At 35.3% G+C, this 22,110-nt stretch overlaps 1 protein-coding gene across 3 annotated transcripts in view; it reads right to left on the reverse strand.

Annotated features, from left to right (window-relative positions):
- The window catches only part of LOC136844316 (uncharacterized), a 303,767-nt gene that overhangs the window by 220,008 nt on the left and 61,649 nt on the right, over positions 1–22,110 (reverse strand). The gene's annotated exons all lie outside the window — the stretch shown is intronic.

A 22,110-nucleotide genomic window follows, 5' to 3' on the forward strand; every position in this document is an offset into this window, starting at 1 on the left:
GCGCTTATATTATCGCGTGTTTCCCAGTGGATACATTTGCTATAAGTCTTCAAATCGTATTGCTTGAAGAAGTGGCAGTGTCTATCTCTTCAGGTATGGTTAGCGTTGCGCGTATTATAGTGGCACCCGCTTTCTATATTGATTGCGAAAAGGCTCCTACTTCTTCTTTTCACTTTCGATTTCTTTGTATTCCCTGACCTCCAGATCTGTAACTTGCGGCTAGGCTTTACTAACCCCTAGCCAGTTTCTGGGGGTGCACATGTTTAAAGTGAACATTACAAACGAAAAAGTGAGCAAGCTAGGGAAAATATCTTACATCTTCCTTTTTTAGTTTTCTGTAAAAGAAAACTATTGTGCCGGCTTTGTCTGTCCGTCCGCACTTTTTTCTGTCCACCCTCAGATCTTAAAAACTGCTGACGTTAGAGGGCTGCAAATTGGTATGTTGATCATCCACTCTCCAATCATCAAGCATACCAAATTGCAACCCTCTAGCCTCAGTAGTTTTTATTTTATTTAAGGTTAAAGTTAGCCATAATCTTGCTTCTGGCAACGCAACACCACGGGCCACCACGGCCGATTGAGAGCTCCATGGGCCGCGGAACATACACCATTATACCGAGACCACCTAAAGATTGATCTATTTTCGGTGGCTTTGATTAGTATGCGCTGCACAGAAAACTCGATTGCGCCGAAGAAACACCTCGGTGCATTTTTTACTAGTTTAATCTTATAACCTATTTTTTTTCCTCTTTATGAAAATCATATTTCAGGTACAATGAAGTTTAATGTCTATTTCGACATTTTTCCATTAAAAAGAAACACATCCCTCTTTGTTTGATCATTTTTTTCATATGAAGGAAATAGGGTTCCCTTGGAAACAAATAGTCTCCCTTCTTGCTAATGAAATAATTCAATGTTTTCATGACGGGGAAAAAAAAAAAAAGTTGTACAGACAGATCTTGCCACGGAAAGGATTTCTTTGTAAAGAGAAAGTTATTGTTCCTAGGGGAGAGATATTTTGAGATGAAATTCTTGTGATCCAATTATCTTTTCCATGAATATAAATAAATTTCTAAATTGCCTCTCTTGCAAAACTGATGGTCTCTCTCTCTCTCAGGAAAGCGCTGCATCTTATCCCCGAAGTAAGAGAACAGGAAAATAGGAAACTTTTTATTTCTCTCAACTTTTTTTGGATTGTAAATAAAAGATATTTCCTTTTAAAGTTCTTCTCTTGGATTTGCACATCAGGCATTGACATACCCAAACATACAATGTCCCATATTCTTATACAGAAACAAAAAAAAAAAAAACAAATATATATCTCTAGTCTGGAATAGTGAGAAAGGACTTCCTCTCCTCTCTCTCTCTCTCTCTCTCTCATACTTTAAGCCCCCAAACACAAGGAACATAAAGGAAAAAACACACAATATCTTTAGTCTGGAATAGTGAGAAAGGACTTCATCTCTCTCTCTCTCCCTCCCTCTCTCTCTCTCTCTCTCTCATACTCTAAGCCCACAAACACAAGGAACATAAAGGAAGAACAAACAAGTTTCGTGAGACTGTGCTCGGTCATATAATGACAATTCTTTTCTGAATAATTAGTAAACTTTTGTTTTCTTTGTGTCCTCTTGGGAGAACAAGGAAATATAAATGTCTTCTTCGTTTTTCTTCAAATAATCAAGGTCAAATGAAGAAGAAGAAGAAGAAGAAGAAGAAGAAGAAGAAGAAGAAGAAGAAGAAGAAGAAGAAGAAGAAGAAGAAGGGGAGGGAAGGGGAGAGAGAGAGAGATAGAGACATTTTCTCTAGGTGATATTCTGGCACATATATATATATATATATATATATATATATATATATATATATATATATATATATATATATATATATGTATATTGGCTATATATATATTTAAAGAGGCTAAAGCTGTAGATTTTCTGTTGGCTTGACGTCCTTTTGATGAGACCTTTTTCCTGCCAGAGTTTGTTCAAGAGGCTAAAGCTGTAGATTTTCTGAGCAAGAGGTTTATTCTGAATTTCACATACACAATAAACCTGATTTGTGGCAGTGAACGATGACATATCTTTTCTCAAAAGAACTCTTTTTCAGGAAACGGCTTAATGTTCAAGAAAAGTATACACTCCATAAAATTCATTCTATATATATATATATATATATATATATATATATATATATATATATATATATATATATATATATATATATATATATATATATATATATATACACATATATATACATATATACATATATACACATATTTTTCGTGTGTAACAAACAAAGCTGGTTAACCTGATATTGAACTCCGCGATTATAGATAACAAAACTTTTTGACGTGAAAATATAAAGTAATATAATATGACTAATTCACTATAAGTAAGAAGTAATTGCAAAATCAATCAAATATCACCGGCCCTCCTCACAGGCAGGAATATGCACACACTGATATACATGTATACACACATGTGTGTGTATATATATATATATATATATATATATATATATATATATATATATATATATATATATATATATATATATATATGTATATGTATAATTATATATGTGTGTATGAGTGTGTGTGCTTGTGAAGGCATGTAGTGAATGATGATTTTTCCAAATGGTTACATATTGTAACAAGTACTTAACATGGTTTGAATAGGGTGCTGCCAGCCGACTTTTTCATACTAATTAACTCTTAATTCCTTGAGCAATTGTTCTCGTAAATGTTGAAAAAAAAACCCATCTAATTATCTCATAAAGTGAATTGAGAGCATTAATCCAACAGTACAAACATATAAACCGGGAATTATGTGGCTTTGCCATATGACTAACATTATTTCAGTAATTGAAACTGCAGTATATCGCTTGAAATCATTTTGCAGTTAGCTGAATTATTCTGACAATATTTATCACAGATGGCGATTTGCGATACATTATTTTATACGAGTTCTAACATTTCAAGGCTGTGATACCACGATATTCACAACCACATCAAGTGACAATAAATGTGTTTGGATAAGCATGAAATTAACTTCCCATTGTGTGCATAAAATCAGAACTTCCAATACAGCAATGACAATTTACTATATTTCCTTTAATATTTTTATAAACGTGATCGTCGTCCAAAAACAAAATATTTTGTAACCGCTAACATCATAATCATTATCCTTTCCTACTGGTCCGCTGGTATAGTGGTTAGTGTCGTGGCATGCCACTCGATGTCGCGGGTTCGCGTCTTCCCCCAGGGCGATGAAAAATCACTGGGTCTGTATCATGATCAGTTACTGCTGCAGTGTGGGGTCTGCTGCGGTGGGAGGTTGAAACAAACATTCTTTGGAAGCTTAAAGAATTTCAAGTCAATGGCACCTTTTTGGTGTGCTTCTACCATGTGAATAGGTTTCATCTACTGAAATAATAATAATAATAATAATAATAATAATAATAATAATAATAATAATAATAATAATAATATAATGAAGCCTGAGAGGCCGTGTAAGTTGTTATAGGAATCTCAGTGATTCTTCCTTGAATCAACAGCAAAAGGGTGAGCTAGACAGCAACTGCCTTTCTGCTTGCTCTCCCCACCCCCAAAACACCTCCCCCCCCCAACCCCAAAAAAAAAAAAAGCGAAAGGAAGCAATTATCGATGAAAGAAAACACTGCTAAGAAAACCAATCCGTTAACCCTAATCAAGGGTGGCCCCAGAGAAACATCAGAACAAGGTCACTATGCCATGTCCATTCTTTGATTGCTACGCAAGGGATGATTTCCCTGTAATTTCATCTTGGAAACGAAGAGAGAAACCTCATTGTCGCAAATGAAACGGCGGTCATGATAAAGACTGACCGCCATTACTAGAATCCAATCAAAATTAGTATGGCCCTCACTGGCTGAATTGATAACCGCTGACCTATATTCCATGCCAATTCACTGGGAACGATTTTGAGGGGACGTCTGCATGAAGATTACCAAAAAGCACAGTTAAAACGATCACATTTCGATGGTTTTGGGAATCAAAATTAACAAGTAAAAAAATGCGCCGAAGTTTCTTCGACGCAATCGAGTTTTCTGTACAGCCGCTACAGCGTATAATCAAGGCCACCGAAAACAGATCTATCTTTCGGTGGTCTCGGCTTGATGCTGTGTCAGCCGCGGCCCATGAAACTTTAACCACGGCACGGTGGTGGCCTATCATATATCTTGCCAGATGCACGATTGTGGCTAACTTTAACCTTAAATAAAATAAAAACTGCTGAGTCTAGAGGGCTGTAATTTGGTATGCCTGATGGCTGGTGGGTAGATGATCACCATACCAATTTGCAGCCCTCTAGCCTCAGTAGGTTTTAAGATCTGAGGGCGGACAGGAAAAGTGCTGGCAGACAAAGTCGGCACCATAGTTTTCTTTTACAGAAAACTAAAAATGGTATCCTTCGTTACGTGCCCTGCTTCTACATGAAACAGGATTACTTAAGAAACACAATGCTTTTCATTTTGACCTGAATTTGTTCAATGATAGTAGATATGGGTTATTACTTTATTGTTCAGTAGAATAGGAAATGCTGAGTGATCATATAACTTACGTACAATTAGGGTGACTACAGTTCTTACAGAAATGTACATAACATTTATGCAAAACACAAATATATACCTATATCCATCTGGCTATCTAGCAATTTATCTTTATAGATAGATAGACATATAAATATATGTTTGTATATATGTATATATATACATATACATACATAAATATATATATACATATATATATATATATATATATATAATTTATATACACATACGCGCGTGTGTATGTGTGTGTGTATGTTACAGATCCCCGAGGTCGTTAAGAATGCTAGGAAGAATTTTGTTTGTTCCAAACGACAGAAAAAGCGCTTGGCAGTAATTCAAGCAGAGCTTACCACCTCCACCACGGACAGCGAGGCATAATTATTGACCCCAGTGCTTTTGGTCACCTCGTAAAAGCCATGTTTGCGTTCTTGGTAAACGCGAAGTCTAGACAGAACGACAAGAGTCCAGTGACAGACTTGGCGTTTTTCGAGAGACCGGTGGAAAAGAATAGTGACAGGATATTGTGAACTGTGAATGGTAGCTGATGACTGTAAACTGCTGTATGACGTAGTTGCAACGTCTTGCTAACAGTGACATGCAAATGATGCCATGCACTTCCGCCCATCTGGAAAGCCGCATGATATCCGTCAAGGAGGTGACGCTGTCAGGACAGTGTCTGAATAGACAGGTTCTGGGCACCAGTGTGGTACAAAGCTCTATATAAACTGTAATCACCGGAAGAGGAGGTCAGTTGGTCTTGAAATCGTAGTGAATTTTCGCGTTTTTAATGTAGATTTTAATGTAGTTTTAATACCATATATATATATATATATATATATATATATATATATATATATATATATATATATATATATATATATATATATATATATATATATATATGTGTGTGTGTGTGTGTGTATATGTATATGTATATGTATATGTATATGTATAAGGAAATACTTCAAGGATACAATACCCTGCATGACCAGGAAGCATAAGAGCATTACTGTATCACTCTTTTAGTCCGGCACGATATGAAAATGCAGAAATGATATGAAGAAAAATGCATTCTATCCATTTCAGTTCTGATTTCATCTTAAAGGAGACTGAATAATCTCCATTTAAACCTAAGACCCTCCTTTTAATGCTGCCCAACACTGAACTTTCAAAGCAAAATCCTTTATTCAATTCACTTCACAACTAGATCCCTAATTTTTTTCTTTTATTAAGAAAATATACATTTACAATTCTTTCAATTTGTAATAATATATTTACATAAATAATATATTTACATAATATATTTACATAAATGAAATTAGTAATTACAATTACAATTTTTACTATTCATCTAAATATGTTTTTAAACTAAACATATTTTTGAACAGAAGCTTTAAATCCTATTTTATTTACACTGAAATTATTGACCATTCTACTTTTTATCCATTTAAGTCATTGCGGGTCAGTACTTATAAATAATAAGTATCTTCCCATCCATATCCCTGCTATAAAATCTGAGGACCATTGCCGTATTGATGCCCAGTGGCATTAGTATAAATAAATATAACGCGCACACTTGCCGTAAGAATAAATTAAAATCCCAAATTTTAACTAATGATGTTAACTTTAAGTTTGATCTTTTGTTGTCCTATTATGTAATTCAAGCAGCCAACCTTCACAAGACTGTCAGGTTGTTGAATATCTAACAATTGTAGTTTTTAGAGTGGCAGTTTGGCAATGACCGAAGGAGGCTATCGAATATTTTTTTTCCTTCTCTTCACATTTGTAACTTACTTTCTTTTTATTGTGTTATACTGTAATCACCTCAAGAGGAGACCAATTGGTCTTGAAACTGTAGTGAATTTTCGCGTTTTTAATATATATTTCCAAAACACAATGAGATTCTAATTTAGCATTAGCAAAAAACTGGATTTTCTGCATTATTTACCAAGTTTGGTTAAAGTCCTCCTCGGCATCTGTAGGCTCATAAGGCAAGGGCTGATCACCTGTTTCTTAGGCCGACAACCAGTGGGGGACAGGCCCCAATGCCTATGACACGTGGCCAGTGTGTCGCTAGGCCCACTGTTCAACTCCCCAGCCCGAGGGCTGGTACCTATTCTCCTACTGAACCTCTCGGTTTTTTTTCGGACCGTTAGGTTGATGAGCTACCGGATTTATGCAGTGGCATATCAGTTGTAATACCATTACAGAAAAATTAAACCTCTAAATTTGCATATCCCTTTGGGATAAATGTACAAAAATTTCCTGCTATTAATTAATGGGAAATTAGGAAACGGGAAACGAGGACGTTGATTTAAATTTCATGTGATATTTTAGAGAAAAAATGCTAAACACAGAATCTGAATGGGAAAAGATTGCAGAAACATATCAATGCACACTAATGATCTGTTGTTAGGTTGACGGGCTACCAGATTTATGCAGAGGTGCAATCCGAGCCATCAGTGACCAAGTATCAGTTGTAATACCATTACAGAAAAATTAGCCTTCTCAATTTGCACATCGCGATGAAAACTTAAAACGGAATTTGGTCGACCTAACTCGGCCCTTGCTTCATTAACAAATCCTTTGGGATAAATGTACAAACATTTCTCGTTATTAATTAATGGGAAATTAGGAAACGGGAAACGAGGATGTTGATTTAAATTTCATGTGATATTTTAGAGAAAAAATGCTTAATGCAAAATTTGAATGGGAAAAGACTGCGGAAACATATCAATGCACACTAACAATCTGTTTACTGGTTACATTTGTTTATTTGTAAATCCCTATATTTATTTTCTTTTTTTACATATACACTATAGGATTATTTGCTTATTTTTTCTTTTCTTTTTATTGAAAGGATTAAACTTACATTATTTACAATTGCAATATTTACAATATGGTTACAGTATCCATCAACACAGTATACATACGAATTTTTTTAAATAAGGATTATTTGCTTATTAGAGGGCGTTTAGTATTGTCTCGCGTTGATATTCATATATTTTGAATAATAATAATAATAATAATAATAATAATAATAATAATAATAATAATAATAATAATAATAATAATAATAATAATAATAATAATAATAATAATAATAATAATAATAATAGGTAATGTTAAATGAAATTGCTACATCAGCTACATTTAATTTGTATAGAGTCTTCCCTATAATTGTATACTCTAACTGAGAAATACATACATTGTAGAAAACCCTACGGATTATGTCCTCCATATTTAAATACACGGATCTATGGAGTCCCTGAAATTCGACTATTTCCCTCCTGAAGATGGATAACATCGGAACGTTACTCGCCCGATGCAGTAGCAGAGAAAAAGCAATAATTAGAAAAATATGGAAGACTATACAAATTAAATGCAGCTGATGCAGCAATTTCATTTAACATTACCTGTTTAAAAGAGGGGTTTCTCCCGATAAATAATAATAATAATAATAATAATAATAATAATAATACTAAAATGTAGTCTATGAACAATTGTTTATAGTTATATCTGAGCGAATTAAGAACTAGAAATCTAAAATAATAATAATAATAATAATAATAATAATAATAATAATAATAATAATAATAATAATAACAATAAAATGTAGTCTATGGACAATTGTTTATAGTTATAAATATCTGAGCGAATTAAGAACCAGAAATCTTAAACATCTGATAAAAGAGAAATTCGTAAAACAAATCTTTTTTTATTTTCATCTGCAATTAAAAACTAGAAATCTTAAACATCTGATAAAAGAGAAATTCGTAAAACAAACCTTTTTTTATTTTTATCTGTACAACCGTTGCCTTTCTGCCATGGCATGACCTCCACCACCGGAGTACTTCTACGGTTTATATGAGTTTTCATAACCGGAATCCGGATCGGCGCCCAGCTCTGAAAGCGAAACGGGCCCAGCATCAACCGAACTAATGGCTCGCACGTGGTTGGCATTTTTAACCGCCCGCGTACTTTTTGTCGGAAAGCCTGTTTTCGTTTCCCGCTCGCGTTGTGTGTGAGCTGATGGGAAGGGAATCCCGGAATTCTAATTGGTTTCGTTTGTGGAACTCATTGGCTTTCTTGGGCGTTCCCCTAGGTGTGTTTTTGTGCCGTTAAGTTTTATGGTTCCTCACTTCGCCCTCTGTGGTGTTAAAATTTCTGTTGCGTTTTTCAATAATAATAATAATAATAATAATAATAATAATAATAATAATAATAATAATAATAATAATAATAATAATAATTATTATTATTATTATTATTATTATTATTATTATGGATTCATATATTTTCCAGGGAACTGCTTGCGTTATTTCATTTACAACTCTTCCAAACCTGATAAAATTAATAATAAATTTTCACGTTTCAGAGAATGATAATAATAATAATAATAATAATAATAATAATAATGATGATGATGATGATGATAACATTTATTATTATTATTATTATTATTATTATTATTATTATCATTATTATATTGTTGTTATTATTATTATTATTATTATTATTATTATTATTATTATTATTATTATTATTATTATTATGTTACCCATTTGTTCTCTGAAACGTGAAAATTTATTATTATTAATCAACATAATTTAACCTACGGATGAATTACAGTGAAATAACTGTTATTTGACTGTAATTTATGCTCATGTTACAGTGAAATAACAGCTATTTCACTGTAATTTAACATAAGGATAAATTACAGTGAAATAACATTTATTTCACTGTAATTCGACATAAGGATAAATTACGGTGAAAAACTATTATTTCACTGTAACATAATAAATTACAGTGAAATAACAGCTATTCACTGTAAGTCATCCTTATGTTAAATTACAGTGTAATAATAGTTATTTCACGGTAATTTATCGTAAGGATAAATTACAGTGAAATAACTGTTAAAAAACGTTTTCAAACTACTGGCAGTATTCAACATCTCTATTGCAAAGTTGAACGCCAACACCAGACAACATTTCTGAGACCAAGGTGAAACAACAAAGCCCTGAAAAGTATCGAAGTCATTTTACTAAATGCCATTAGTGATTCGGTCCTCAGTAGCATGAGCACGTAATGGGATTTTCTGCGTCCCATCCTCGGGGATATTTGTGCGCCAACGCCGCTCCGAATCGACCTTTTGCAATTTGCATGAGTCGAAATTTGAACTAAATGCAATTGATCCATCGCGACTCCTCAGTAATTACAAGGGTTAAGAGTTTTGTCTTGTGTTGTCAATTCAGCAGAGTTTGAGGACACGGTCGAGCTGTCTATTCTTCACGAAGGGAACCCCGTAGGGGAACAGTGCCGTCAGTGTACCTCATGCGGTGCACAGTAGGCATTACTTGAGGTTCTTTGCAGCGTGCCTTCGGCCCCTAGCTGCAACCCCTTTCGTTCCTCTTACTGTACTTCCTTTCATATTCTCTTTCTTCCATCTTACTTCCCTGGCCCTCTCCTAACAATTGATTCATAGTGCAACTGCTTTGAGGTTTTCCTCCTGTTGCACCTTTCAAACTTTACTGTCAGTATCCGTTTCAGTGTTGAATGACCTCATAGGTCCCAGCGTTTGGCCTCTGGCCTAAATTCTATATTCGATTCAATTCAGTACGAGACCCCAGACTCACTTTAGCGATGGACGAATTCGCTCGAAATCACGTAATATATCGAAAGAGTCACCACCACCTGCGAGACTGATTCATGTCGCAGAGAATAAATGAGCGAATTCCTTTAATCATTCATGCATTTTCCTGCAGCCGTTTTTTTTTTAGGAGGTTATCGTGCTACCCAAATGACGGCTGGCAATTTCGAAATTAATTACAAACGCTGTTTCCATTAATGAGATGTTTATTTATTCGGGAACTAAGTATCATCATACAGAATGTTTTAAAAGGGGGATTGGGAACTGCATTAGCAGACATATCAAAAGCCATGTATTCCTGACATGTAAAGTTTATAATGGCCATAATATTCCCCTTTGTAAAACCAAACCAATTATACTCAAATACAGCATGCTCCATTAATTCCTAAAAATTATATCACAGTATTGGTATAATAATCTCAGATACGATGATCAAAGACAGGTAATATGTTAGTCAATTATTCTTCAACATACCTGAATGCGAGGCATATCAATACTTGTTAATTACAGGGCTAAATAACTAGTAATTACGATTATTAGCATGATTATCCATAACCCTGCCCTCATCGCAATGGCTTGCACAAGCTTTTTTTTTTTTTTTTTGCCATTCACAACTTTCCCCATTCCTCTGTGTTATCCCTCGTTAATTGCAACATTTCATCTGCCTTCTTCGTTATGTCTGACTGCGTCCCTAAGGATTCTGGGCATACTCCCTGCCTTTCTCCTCTTCATGACCACGAATCTCCTTCAGATTCCTTCTTCCCGTAGGTAACCATATGTAGGTGGATTGGATTACAGAATTTGGAGGCCAACGGCTAAGCGCTGGGACCTATGGAGGTTATTCAGCACTGAAAGGAAAATTGAGGTAAAAAGGTTACACAGGTGCAACGGAGGAAAACCTCACCAGTTGCACTATGGAACAATTGTTAGGAGGATGGATAGCAAGATGGAAGAAAGGGAATAGAACAGTACCAGTAAAGGAATGAAAGGAGTTATCTTGAGACAGTGCACCCGTGAATACACGGCACCTAACCTCCTACGGGTAGTGTTGTATCTTGAGACCCTACGAATACACTTCTATATTAAAGTGCCCAAGGAATTAAATGTGTCATATTCATCCCTATATAAATGATCATTACTTCTCACGCCCCTTTGCTTGAAAACTCTAAGTAGGAAGCTTTTTGTCTAATGAATGATCTGACTTTGATTTCAACTGAAATTCTTACAAGCATCGTCTCCTCAACTTGTCAACGCATAAGATTCAGTCTTCTGGGTAATCAGCGATAGATCCCCTAATATGAATCCAGTTGAAATTCATATTATCTCTCTCATGAATTTATTGTTCTTGGTCTGTTATGTTAAAATTGTTGAAAGCGTTGTGCTTGAAATGTTCATTATTCTACACAGACATCATTCCTAGGGCCTGTTGTATTTGAAAGTTATAAAGAGAGCGAACTGGTTTCCGTGTATCTATCGCTTCTAAAGCTCTTATGTTGTGTTTACAATGAATAAATGATTAGAGCGACTGCAAACATCTCGGTTCTTCATAAAAAAATAATTCACTGTAGCAATGGCCTAACATCCTTTTTCTAAAAGAAATAAATGTCTTTTTCAAGAAGGGTAAAAATTATTAATGAATATTCAAAATTTTCTCATTTCTTATTCTGGTATTATACGGCGAGAACCAATATCGGCTACAACTGTCTTTTTCTTTACACTCTTAAAGCAATCGAGTTTTCTGTACAGCCGCTACAGCATATAATCAAGGCCACCACCGAAAATAGATTTATCTTCCGGTGGCCTCGCTGTAATGTTGTATGAGCCGGGGCCCACGAAACTTTAACCACGGCCCGGTGGTGGCCTGGCCTATATCGTTGCTAGATGCAATATTATGGCAAAATTTCACCTTGAATAAAATAAAAACTACTGAGGCTAGAGGGCTGCAATTTGGTATGTTTGATGACAGGAGGAAGGATGATCGACATACCAATTTGCAGCCCTCTAGCCTCAGTAGTTTTTAAGATCTGAGAGCGGGCAGAAAAAGTGCGGACAGAATAAAGTGCGGACGGACAGACAAAGCCAGCACAATAGTTCTCTTTTACAGAAAACTAAAAAGAGCGCAGCAAAGGTGTGTAGAATGCAACGCCTAGCGAGATACTCTCCTCGGCATAAAACCAACGCTCTTTTTATGCTTAATGACTGTAACAATGGCTAGGTGCATAGAATAACACAGCTTCAGGCAATGCATATGCATTTAAATGTATATTCAATAGCGCCAGCGCAAATATTCTCTCAACATTCTGGTCCGAACTGTTTGCAGCGAGATTACTGGCACGCGATGTTTATCCAAATATATGCACTGTGCAGAATTATTTCCAGTCCCAAGTGCGTTTGGGTAGGTGTTTAATGGATGAGAAACATTATATGGACACACTCACACACAATAATATATATAAATATATATATATATACACATATAATATATATATATATATATATATATATATATATATATATATATATATTATATATATATAATATATATATATATATATATATATATATATACAATATATATATATATATATATATATATATAAATATATATATATATATAACATAAATACATAGCATATACATATATACTTATATAAATATATATATATATATATATATATATATATATATATATATATATATATATATATATATATGTGTGTGAAAAATTATGTACGCATTTATATTATATATATTACATACAAAGCTCAATTCAGCCGTTTAATTAACAAATACTGACTAAACCAGGAGAAGCAATATAAACTGCCTATGTACCCTGGAAGATAATTCCAAAGCGATATTTTCTCTGATATAATAAAATGCATCTGAGATACTGTGATCACATGCTCCTAGCAAATTCTTGTAGCCATTCATTTGTTCCTGGAAAAAAAAAAAACTTGAAACTCGCAATGGATAGAGGTTTATTCAAATCTACGAGGTAATATAGAGTAGTATATGTTGACTAGGCTAGAGCAGGGTAATCCCATTCGCGAAATTAATTTGCTGTGAATTATTCCATTCCCAAAATAAATTCTCTGTGAATTATTCCACTCCCAAAATAAATTCTCTCGGAGTTATTCCGTTCGCAAAATAAATTCTCTGTGAATTATTCCGTTCGCGAAATGAATTCTCTGTGAATGATTCCATTCGCAAAATAAATTCTCTGTGAATTATTCCATTCGCAAGATAAATTCTCTGTGAATTATTCCATTTGCGCAATAAATTCTCTGTCAACTAAGATTCGTGAATAAGGTTAAATTCTGATTCAGTGACTAAACTTATGACACTGCTAGTATCGTTAGGAATTACTGCGCAAATAATGATGATATTACGATTTATGTAACTACATGTACATATAGAACATATAACATTAACGTAAATATGAATATTTGGCCTTATTCATTTGAATGCGTAATTGTAATATACGTCTTCCATTTACAATTAAAATTACGGAGATTGTTCATCGTGAGAGAAATAAATGAAGGATGAATAAACGCTCGAATAATAGGATAGAGCCGTTATTCTGCCGGTTTTATTGCTCTCAGTATTTCTTGTATTATGACTCTGTCAGGGATTTACAAACCCAGTATTCCTCTCTGACTGTTCCTATGGTATAAGTCAGTTCCTCATTGAATTGGGTGAGTTCCGTTCTCCAGCCTAGCACTCTGCTGGTCATAGTTCGAATCTCCACCGGCCAATGAAGAATAAGAAGAATTTATTTCTGGTGATAGAAATTCATTTCCCCGCTTTTTCTGCTCCCAATAAAGGTACGTTGCCAGTGCACCTCATGCGGCGCACTGTAGGCATTGTTTAAAACTCTTGCAGCGTCCCTTCCATAAGCCCCAGTTGCAAACCTCTTTCGTTTCTTTACTGTACCTCATTTCATATTCTCTTTCTCCCATCTTACTCTCCAGCCTCCCAACAATTGATTCATAGTGCAACTGCTTTGAGGTTTCCTCTGCCGCACCTTTCAAACCTTTTACTGCCAATTTCCGTTTCAGCGCTGAATGACCTCGTAGGTCCCAGTGCTTGGCCTTTGGCCTAAATTCTATATTCAATTCAATTCTATAGTACTCTGCTTTGTCATTATGAATGTCAAAAGACCTTTCACAGTGAATCACACTTTCTCATTTCCTTTCACCTAAACAACAGCTACTAAAATATTCACTTTCCATACGATTCGTTTCTTTGATTTTTGGAGCAGGCAGATTTTACTTTATAACTACGATGAATGTTCATTAGTTCATTACTGAAAAATAAGCTTTGAAGACATCTAACTTACTTTCACTAATGAGCGATTTGAAGCTAAAGTTTTTCTGTGTAATTTCGCTATTGTTGAAATCTGTCTTTGAGTTTAATCTTGGATATTTCCCTTCCTATTTTTCATTTCTTTCTGGTTCCCCGTTCTAGTGATAAGTGTTCCTAAAGAAAATAATTAAAAAATGCGCCGAAGTTTCTTCAGCGAAATCGAGTTTTCTGTAAATCGTACAATGCTGTATGAGCCGCGACCAATGAAACTCTCAGCCGGCCGTGGTGGCCTGTGATGTTGCGGTGCCAGAGGCACGATCAAGGCTAACTTTAACCTTAGATAAAATAAAAACTACTGAGGCTACAGGGCTGCAATTTGGTGTGTTTGATGATAGGAGGGTGGATGACCAACATACCAATTTGCAACTCTCTAGCCTCAGTAGTCTTTAAGATCTGGGGGCGGACAGAAAAACATATTTGTCAGGTATCAGATACAGCCGATTTCTGACTTCTGTCAATGAAAGGCCTTGATGTCACATACATCTGAATATCGAAATTTGTCTAATATTTCGTTATTTGGCTTAACAACCTTTACTTCACCCGGTTTTGGTGCTGCGTTTTGTAATTTGTAAAAACTGAAAATAAGGATGGGAGCATATGAATTGCTCTTTGACATCAAGCCTGATTTGAACACTGCATAGTGTAACATGCTGAAAATTGCGGTGAGGAAAATATTCAGAAATATAGAAAACGTTGACAGGGACATAAAATGGTTAAAACAAAGTTATTGTTTTATCCATTTCTTGTAATATTCTATTTCTCCCACGTTTGCATTCAACTTAATAGATTCCCAAGTATGCAATGGAATGGAATGTTATGGAATATAGGGTTAAGGCCAAAGGCCAAGCACTGGGACCTACGAGGTCATTCAGCGCTAGAAAGAAAACTGAGAGTAGGTAGGTTTGAAAGGTGTAAAAACTTCAGGGAATAAAATAACTGTTAGAGAGGGTGGATTTCTGGAAGAATATCATATGAATGGAGGTACAGTAAAAGGAATGAAAGGGGTCACTGCAAAGAACTTTTAGTAATGCCTACAGTGCGCCCCGTAAGGTGCAGATGGTAAATGCATAAGTAAACACCATTTGCACCAAGGTCGATTTGCTTTGCATAAAGTGGAAACGAGAGCCAATATTCATTGACGTTTGCATCAAACGAAACAGAAAGCGCTTCTCGTCGGAAAAAAAAATAAAACAAAACGAAAAAGGAATATCGGGGACATATTCAGTGGGTGCGTTATTTCCATTTTGACAGACCATTCGACAGTTTGAATAAATTATCTGACACCTCTGCAATTTCAACAGCATGTTGATTTGCAATGGCAAACTTTTTTTTTTTGTTTGTTTGTTCGGATCGTTGACGCTGATCAGATTGTTTGTGGATGAAATGTATTGCGTCTATCGTTTAGCTCGAGCAGCCAGAGCACTGCATGTGCTTTCGAAATCACTCTGCATGCAAGCACATTTCAGACCTAATCAAAATAACAGCGAACATCTGGTGGTTGGTTCTTTCTATCATTTTCCGTCATCACAAAAAGTCGTTTTAATCAATGGAAATTCAGCGTGCAAATCTTCAAGTTTATCTCTTTGGCACTGTTTCAGATCAAATGAAAACAAGTGAAAAATTCGCCGGAGTTTCTTCGGCGCAATCGAGTTTTCTGTACAGCCACTACAGCGTATAATCAAGGCAACCGAAAATATACCTATCTTTCGGTAGTCTCGGTATAATGTTTTACGAGCAGTGGCACATGAAACTTTAACCACGGCCCGATGGTGGCCTATCCTTTATCGTTGCCAGAAGCACAATTATGGCTAACTTTAACCTTAAATAGAATAAAAACTACTGAGGCTAGAGGGCTGCAATTTGGTATGTTTGATGATTGGAGGGTGGATGATCAACATACCAATTTGCAGCCCTCTTGCTTCAGTAGTTTTTAAGATTTGAAGGCGGACATTAAAGTGCGGACGGAGAGACGATGCCGGCACAATAGTTTTCTTTTACAGAAAACAATATTGGTGAACATTCAGCAACTGTTTCTTCCAATCATGCTATTTTCTTTCATCACAAATGGCCACTTTAATCAACAACAAATCTTTAAATTTTCCTCAGTTCGTCTCTTTTGACAATGCTGGGAAAAGGAATAATAACGAGGATACGAAACAACATTCCGAATGAGCCGAATAATGTAGAAATTTATGCAATATTTTAGGTCTTACGCAGAGCCAGATTTTATTCAAAATTCACATACCGTCTAATAAAGTTCAGGGTCTCCCTATATAGTATATATATAGTATATATATATATATATATATATATACACATATATATATATATATATATATATATAAATTCAGTATAGGTATAATATATATATTTATATATATGTGTGTGTATATGTATATATATATATATAAATATGTATACATATATATACATTATACACACACGTGTAAGTGTGGGTGCATGCGTGCTTGCATTCTGTTCTCATGTCTGCCTCTGCGGTACAAACTTATCCAATTCACAGCAGGCTTCAATTACGTGTATATAACACGTAAACAGAAATCCTGATGAAATAATTTCACTCTTAAAGCGTACCGTTTTTTCTAATCCAACCACGGATTTCCATCGCTGGAATAACTCTTTTACCGATCACAGGTAATCCTTATGCCGGAAATTCCCGAAACAAAAATTCCATTGGAATTCCAGACTGGCTGAGATCAGTTATTTTATCCGAATAGCATTAGCATATAATGGAATTTTCTGTGTCATTTGGCAAATGTTATTTGCAACGAGATTGCGCGGAATTCGACTTCGCAATTTGCATAAAGCAAGTGGAAATTAAACTAAACCGGACCCGACCAACTAACTGCAAAGTAATTAAAAGTTTTGTTGGGCCCAAACTAATAAATCTGGTATCATTATTATCAAAAACTATTGGAAATTGGCCAAAATAAATCTGGGTGCTATGTTGTACTTTGTTGCATAATTAAATTCATCGGCAGAGGCGAAATGAGGTCATTTTCTCCGTTCTGTCTGTTTGTGTATAGTTCCGAGAATTCATAGTTCTTCGCTGGGTGAGCGGGTTCCGTTCTCAGCTACCACTCTGTTGGTCGCGAGTTCGAATCTCCGACCGGCCAGTGAAGAACAAGAGGAATTGTTTCTGATGGTAGAAATTCATTTCGCTATAATGTGGTTGATTCCACAATAAGCTGTGGTAGTCCCGTTGCTAGGTAACCAACTGGTTCTTAGCCACGTAAAAGTAAATCTAATCCTTCGGGCCAGCCCTAGGAGAGCTGTTAATCAGCTCAGTGGTCTGGTTAAACTAAGCTATACTTAACTTTTTCCGAGAATTTCACAGCGTGGCCTCTCAAAGGGTATTGAACTGAACTGAACTGGATATTTTATTGAACTGAACATAGAATTTAGGCAGAAAGCACTGGGACCGAGGTCATTCAGCGAAACGAAATCGTGGTAAAAGGTTTGAAAGGTGTAACTGGAGGAAAACCTCAAAGCAGTTATACTATGAATCAATTCCTATTGTTTTTTATCGGCTTCCATCTGTCGCCAGAAAATTTATCCTAATGTTAAGACCGCAGGTTTGTTAGGTATGAAAAATGCAAAATAATTTAAAAATCTGTTATTTCCTTCTCTTAAACATGAATTATGAAGGCAATTTCTTAACAATATATTTTGCCAGCTTAACATTTCACCAAGGTCAAAAGGTCAAGCCTCAATGAATAACATTTCACTTTCTCATATATAAAGTGAACTTATAAGAGAACTTCCAGATTTAACCTCAGTTCTAACTGCGAGGTCTAAGAGTATTCGTACGGAAAATATGAATATTGTAAATATAATGTTGGTTTCTTTGCATCGTTATTGCTTGTCATATATCAGTGAACTAATCAACTTTAGGTTTGGTCAGTATTTGGGAGGGTGGCCAGTACACTGGGACAAATGCTGTCGGCATAAAAGCCATTTCAACATCCGTGGGGACAGAACGTGGAGCTAGTAATCTGACCAAAAAAATAATTGTTGAAAACTGGAAACGTACTGGAGCTTCCATACCATGAATAGACCATATATATATATATATATATATATATATATATATATATATATATATATATATATATATATATATGTATATATATTTATATATATATATATATTTATATATATATATATATATATATATATATGTGTGTGTATATGTGTGTGTGTGTGTGTTTGTGACTTTTATTTCCGTGTAATAACAATGGCTTGAAATAAAGAAGAGTCAGACCTACACACACTCTCTATTTTTCACCTGTGGTTATGTGATACAGTGAAATCACGCAAAAGTGATAATAATTATATAGGATATAGCTAAGAATATATATGTTTAGTTTGTCCAGAGAGAGAGAGAGAGAGAGAGAGAGAGAGAGAGAGAGAGAGAGACTCTCTCTCTCTCTCTCTACATCGATAGTAAACACTCACTCTCTCTCTATTACACAGCACATCTTTATAGTATTTATATTTATGTATATATAATCATTTATACACAAACACACACAAGTGTGTATAAGTTATAATATAATATATATATATATATATATATATATATATATATATATATATATATATATATATATATACTGTATATATACGTATAATCATTTATACAGAAACAGATAAATATGTGTATAAATATTATAAGGATGTGCTTAAGAAAGAGAAAGAGAGAGAGAGAGAGAGAGAGAGAGAGAGAAAACTAAACACAATTCTTGTAAAAGTACTGGGCTCTCCACATTCGTTTTCTACTGGGTTCCTAAAACAATTTACCGCGCAGGAACAATCAGTTCGCTATAGGTTAAAACAGCGCAATTGTACGCATGAAACCTGCAGGAATTAATGAACAATTTTCCTCTGCAATACATTGTAAAATGCGTAAAATGCTGAACCGTAAAATTACTCTACCATTCGTCACTTGCAATAAAAATACTAGGTAACAAATTACACTCTGAAATGAAAACTTTTTTTTTATGTATATTTTTTCATACCTGCTGCATTGAAGTGCTCATTTTGCAATTGCATGAACTGAAACAATTCCGCCAAAAAATATTGCGAAAATTTTTTTTTTATTTTGAAAGTTCTTTAGCAAGTAAATTAATGCGCATTGGCAGCCATGCTACAGTTATAAACATTTGCAACGCTTTGAGAAATCCCGTGATTTATTTGTGACGTGAGAAAAATCTGGGGCCTCATGAGAGAATTATAAGTAGATATTTTGCATTACTGTTGATTTCAACTTCTGATGAAAAAGAGCCATCCATTGTAAAAGGACTGATTCATAACATTTCGGTCTTTCTGTCGTAAAACTCAATAGCTCCAAACACAATGTCGAGTCAAAACGCAGGTAGTGTGTGTGTGTGTGTGTGTGTGTGTGTGTGTGTGTGTGTGTGTGTGTGTGTGTGTGTGTGTGTGTGTGTGCGTGTGTGTGTTTATGGGTGGGTGGGTTGGGGAGGGGAGTTTCATTACACAATGATCATTTCTGTCTCCACATCCCGAGGTATTCCATTCTCTGTAAACTAACTAACGAATTCAGCGCACTCCAGTCTATTTATTTCACCTTTGATAACATCTGTACTAAACCGTCATAAGTCGTGATTTATCCACCATTTGAATTCTATCACTCACTGCAGTATTAAGTTATTTAATTCAATCATTTGATCATTCCTAATGGATTCCAGATTTTGCCCTCCACGCAAATTCAACAGCAGGAATCCCTTCTTATTATTTTTGTTGGTGTGTCTTAACCCAGGTGGTTGTTAACCTGGGGGGGCGTCAGCAATTTCAAGGGGCGCGAGCCCTAGAAAAAAATAAAAAATTCTCTAATTATATTCGTTATTCTCTTATCAGTCGCTAAGAAGGAGGTCAAAACTCACTAATTCATTCCAGAATAAAAACCACCCCTTTCATTCTCTTTTTTCATTTTCCTTTAAATCTGGGAGGGAATTTTACTCACAGATGCAAGGGGAGGGGGGAGTGGAGGGAAGGACAAACTCTTAGAGGGGGCGTGGTAATAAAAATGTTGAGAACCAATGGTCTTAATTAATAGGAATTCACCCTCTCTTTCGATACCTACTGCAGGCGACTGCCGCTTTCCTTGTTTTACTTATCCTGTGTTTTCAAATAGATCATGCCATCTTCCTAATATTTCATAACTGTATGTCTATTACAAGACAGCACATCTCTCTGAATCTATAATTCAAATCAAATATCAATAGTTAATTATCCTTATTCACAAAGGGATCTCGTTTCAAGATTATACACTAGGTGTCTATCTATAGACCCCGTAGGGGTATAGTTGCACCTCACAGGGTGCACTGTAGGCATTACTAAAAGGTTCTTTGCAGCATCCCTTCGGCCCCTAGCTGCAACCCCTTTCATTCATTTTACTGTACATCCATTTATATTACCTATCTTCCATCTTGCTATCCATCCTCTCCTAACAATTATTTCACAGTGCAGCTGCAAGGTTTTCCTCCTGTTACACCTTTCAATCCTACCTACTCTCAATTTCCTTTCCAGCACTGAATGACCTCATAGGCTCCCAGTGATTGGCCTTTGGCCTAAACTCTATATTCCATTCCATACAATTCTATCTATAGATGACGATATCCAAATGCATACTCTTTTCAAAAATTGACAACTCACGTAAGACACGGAAACATTATAAAACAAATGGTGTGTTATCTCTGTATAAGATTGCACGTATCAACACTTCCAATAAATATTTTTAACAAGAGTTGTCGCTTTACTTGACACAAGTGATTGGAATTCTTATGAAACCTGCAATCTCATCTACTTGATTATTAGCCCGTTACAGATTTCCGGATCTGACTCAGAATCTAATCTCCTCCTTGCAATCAATATCCACTTTGACTTTTTCGTAAAATTCGGGGCAATATTTCCCGTAGTCCTGATGCAAACCAACGAACAATAAATTATGCAAACAAAACGAACTCGAAAAATAAACTCAGGGGTAATAACTCAACTAGAACCAAGCCAAGTAAATTATACTTCATCAGCCACAGAAGCACTGAGCACTGCACAGCAATGCGTCATATGTATTAATGAATTCTTCCTCACAATGAGGGATGTGTTTACAAGAACAATGCTTTACTAATGAGGGAACTGCCAGGAGTTATACTGGGTTTATTAAAAGGCTTTCCTGGTCGCATTTTCCCGGGACGTAACCGTGTACCGAGACCTTTTCCTGAAAAAAGTGGGACGCCGTATCTTAAAAACTAACCATAGTATTTTCCTGAAAATAATCTCATTATGTTTCCCTCATCCAATTTTTTCTAACGGCTAATTAGCTTAGCTTAGCTTAGCTTAGCTTAGCTAGCTAGCTTAGCTTAGCTTAACCTAACCTAACCTAACCCAACTCAACCCAGCCTAACCTAACCTCACTTGACCTAGGGGCATGGCCAAATAAAAAAAAAAAACGGGCCTGGTGCAAT

The sequence above is a fragment of the Macrobrachium rosenbergii genome, chromosome 12 (genome assembly GCF_040412425.1).
Source record: "Macrobrachium rosenbergii isolate ZJJX-2024 chromosome 12, ASM4041242v1, whole genome shotgun sequence".
Classification (NCBI taxonomy): Eukaryota; Metazoa; Arthropoda; class Malacostraca; order Decapoda; family Palaemonidae; genus Macrobrachium; species Macrobrachium rosenbergii.